We start from the raw sequence: 4,075 nt of genomic DNA on the forward strand, positions 1-4,075 counted from the left end.
TTGAGTAAAGTTCATTTGATCTTTTAAAATCAGATAAAAACCCCTTTTAAACTTGTTAATAATTATTTTAATTTAATAGTAAGTAGATTAATTAGTAACACCGTTCTCTGTGATCGACACCCGACTTACCCAAGCTATATTGTAATATGACTAGGTACACTGCCTATAAGTGCATAGTTAGTTTAAGTTTAATAGGTTATAAATATTAAAATTAGTGGGTACTTTCGTGCACATCAAGTTTTTGGCGTCGTTGCCGGGGAATGACTTTGTTTATTAGCTTATTTATTTACATTAAATTAATCGATCCTTCTTGTGGAGTAAACCCACAAAAAGTTAATTTTTCAGCAAAGTTTAATTTTTTTTAGTCACAGAGTCCACGACGTGGCCAGATCTGTGCCACGACGTGGACATCCAGAACTCTAGATTTTTAGTTGTTATTTAATTTTTCTATTTTAGTTCAGTTTTACGTTTGCTTATTTAGTTTATCTGCAGGAGTTCATGACCATAGGCTCAAACACACCCTTGGTGCCACCACTTGAAGATCCCGAGTTTGCAATTCACAAGAAAATGACGCCCTTACAAGAATTCAAGTCAGCTTTTTCAAGGAAGTCGGGAAAGAAGACAGGAGAGTCAAGTTCATCCTCAAGGCACAAGAGCAATTTTGAGCATTTTGATCAAATACCCGTCCAAACCGAATCCGAATACGATACCGAGCCGGAATTTGAAGAACATACGAGCGAACCCGAGAACGAGCCAAGGAACGAGATGGAAAACATTGAAGAGATGTCCATGGGAGCTGACAAAAAGCGGATCCGAGATGATGTGGGTCCCAGTTTAGTCCAACCTGCAATACCTGCCACTGCCACATTCGAGCTGAAGGGGCACATCTTGACTGCACTGAAAGATATCCCATTTTTTGGGAAAGATCATGAGGATGCATTTAAGCATCTAGATGAAGTTAACGACATTGCGGATTACTTCAATATCTTAAATGTCAACAGAAACACCGTCTTGCTTAGGATGTTTCCCATTACTTTCAAGGGAGCTGCTAATGAGTGGTTAAAATCACTTCCACCAAGTACAATCACCACTTGGGCTCAAATGCGTGAGCAATTTCTTGATCAGTTTTGCCCACCATCCAAGATAGCTAAACTCAAGAAGGCAATAGCCAACTTTGAGCAACAACTGTGGGGGTCATTATACGAAGCATGGGAGCGGTACAAGGGCTTGCTCAGAAATTGCCCTCGACATGATCTAAATGTGCAACAAGAGATGTTGATTTTCTATGATGGGGTCAACGTTATGACGAGACAGCTTCTTGATTCTCAAGGACCCTTGACAAAGAAGAATCCAAGGGAAGTGAAGGAGCTGATTGAAGAATTCGCGAAGCACTCTCACGAATATCACAACCCTAGGCAAGATGGAATCAAAGGCGGTGGAGGGACCCAAACTGAAGAAATAGCAGCTATTATGGCCATGCTAAATAATTTGGATCGAAGGATAACACAAATGGACCAGTCAATTCATGCCATCAGAGTAGGTTGCGAGAGGTGTAATGGTCCACACTTGACCAAGGACTCTAACTTAGATGAGTTTGGGAATAGAAAAGCTCAAGTGTGCTACTCGAGTGGGGATAAGTTTGATGAAGACTGGAGGAAACCAAAGAAGGAGTGGCTTCCATATGAAGAGTATAAGAAGCAAAAAAGAAGAGAAGTATAGGCAGACAGGTCGAGGCTTCTATCAAAAGGAGCAGCCACCAGCTGAGAAGAAACCCGATCTAGAGACCATATTGATGAAGTTTATGCAAGCTTCGGAAAAGAGACACGATGCCACTGATTCTGCTATTATTGAACAACAAACTTTAATAAAGAATCAGCAAGCCTTCATCCATAACCTTGAAGTACAATTTGGTCAACTAGCCACACTGGTTCATGAAAAGTTGTCCCCGAAGAATCCCAAAGTGAAGACCCAATCTCATGTAATGGCCATTGTTACTGAAGAAGAAGCGATCTTTGAGTTCCTGGAGGCATTGGAAGAAGAACCACAGCAGCCCGATCCAAAACCAAAGAAGCCAAGGTTCGAAAGTGAAGGGGTTGCTAAAACAGCTTCGCCACGTCATGGCACTTCTTTGGCCACGACGTGGCTCTTGTCTGAACGAAAAGTTTCTGAGCCTGTTCCGGTTTATCAGTCGCCTTTGCCGTTTCCATCCCGAGCTGCACTTAGTCCACTAGAGAAGGAGCATATAGAGTTTGTCAAACATGTGAAGGTAATCCCGATTAATACTCCCTTTTTCGAGTCCTTATCCAAAATTCCCGAGTATCAAAGTTTACTGCAAGCCTTGATAGACAACCATATCGAATTAAAGAAGAATTCTAAGGTGATTCTAAGTGAGCAAAGCTCAAAAGCTGTGCTGAGGGAGATACCAGAGAAGATGGGGGATCCTGGATGCCTCACTCTTCCGTGTGAGTTTGGTAAGAAAATGAAGGTTAATGCTTTAGCTGATTCCGGGGCTAGCATTAATTTGATACCTTTTTCATTTTATCAAAAATTGGAAATTCAGAAGATGAAGGCTACAAGAATGACAATTCACATGGCGAACCGTTCAGTGACACAACCCCGGGGCATCGTGGAGGATATTTTGGTGAAAATTGGAAAAATTGTTTTTCCAATAGATTTTGTAGTGTTGGATATGAAGGAAGACCCCGATGTTCCAATTATCCTTGGTCGTCCATTGCTTAACACTGCTGGAGCTCTTGTTGATATTCGTGAGTCTAAGCTCACTTTGAGGGTGGGAGATGAAAAAGAAGTTTTTGGGATGCAAGATGACTTCCAAGAGGATCATGTTCAAGAAGAGGTGTTCACAATTAATGAAGATAATGAACTAGAAGAACTAGAAAGGCTTATGGAAGAAGAGATCAAGACAATTCATCAAGTCAAAAGAACAAAACCAAGAGCATCTGTTCCATATTTGGTTGAAGTCATAGCTTACAAGAGTCCACCTTCTTGGGTGAGCAAAGAAGATGAGGGGATAACAAGTGATGTAGAAGAGGTTACTTCAAAGGTGACAAGGCAAATGGTGAAGGAAGAGACAAGTGGTATGGAGATGAAGAGTGAAGAAAAGTTAAAGACTCAAGGGATTAAACGCAAGCTTGAACAAGAGCTCAAAGCTAAAAAGGAGAATTCAAAGAAGGCATACAAAAGACGAGTCCAAGCTTACAAGAGGCGTTTTAAGGAAAAAAAGGTCCAGTTGGTGATGGACTCTTCCGAAGATTCAACGTATGAGGCACGGAGTCCAGCTCAAGACTCCAAGAAAAAGAAGCGCTTCTCGGGAGGCAACCCGAGCTTGGTTTGCATTTTCTTTTCTTTTAATTTTGAGTTTTTAATTAGGAAAGATATCAACTTATCGTATAATAACTGATACTTAGTAAGAATTAGTTGTGGGGAGCTTTAATTAATAAATAAAATGCAAAGTAGTTAGGTAAACAGTTGTGATTTTATTCAATTTTTGTGATCAGACATATGCCATGTCGTGGCCTGATAATGCAACGTCGTGGTTAAAGAGTAATTATGGGGATCAGATGGAATTTTTTTTTTAAAATAGATCATAATTTTTCAAAGTCCACAACGTGGCAAAGCCAGCCACGACGTGGCCTTTAAAAAGTCACGGGGGGACCATTTCTTTAAAACCCTTTGACCGCACATTCCCCATTCCCACTTGCTTTCTGCCTCACGAACAGGAACAAGGTCCCCACAGCCAATTTCTTAATTTGTCTTCCAAATCCCTTGCATTTTCTTGTCGTCTAACTCTATTTGGTATGTATTCTATACATTAATTGTAGTTATTTCTTCCAATTTTACATTTTCATGGTTAGGGTTTATGTGAATGATGAGATTCACGAAATTGGTTGAAATTAGTTGTTGATTCTAGGTTGCATGTCCTTTGAATATCCATAGGAACAAACCCCAAGCATTGTTTTTGGTTAAAATCGCATATAAAGTGACCGATCCATACCCATGTTCCTACTGCGGTCCACGACGTGGCGAGCTTGGCCACGTCGTGATTTCTGGCAAAACA

The 4,075-nt window shown here is 40.6% G+C and overlaps 1 non-coding gene across 1 annotated transcript; it reads right to left on the reverse strand.

Annotated features, from left to right (window-relative positions):
- Nucleotides 1-1,149: 1,149 nt before the first annotated feature.
- On the reverse strand, nt 1,150-1,256 carry LOC144999082 (small nucleolar RNA R71). Its single transcript, XR_013660607.1, has one exon. It is a non-coding gene; the product is annotated as a small nucleolar RNA R71 (small nucleolar RNA).
- Nucleotides 1,257-4,075: the final 2,819 nt, after the last annotated feature.

This window comes from Lactuca saligna, chromosome 5 (genome assembly GCF_052625555.1).
Source record: "Lactuca saligna cultivar CGN05327 chromosome 5, ASM5262555v1, whole genome shotgun sequence".
Classification (NCBI taxonomy): Eukaryota; Viridiplantae; Streptophyta; class Magnoliopsida; order Asterales; family Asteraceae; genus Lactuca; species Lactuca saligna.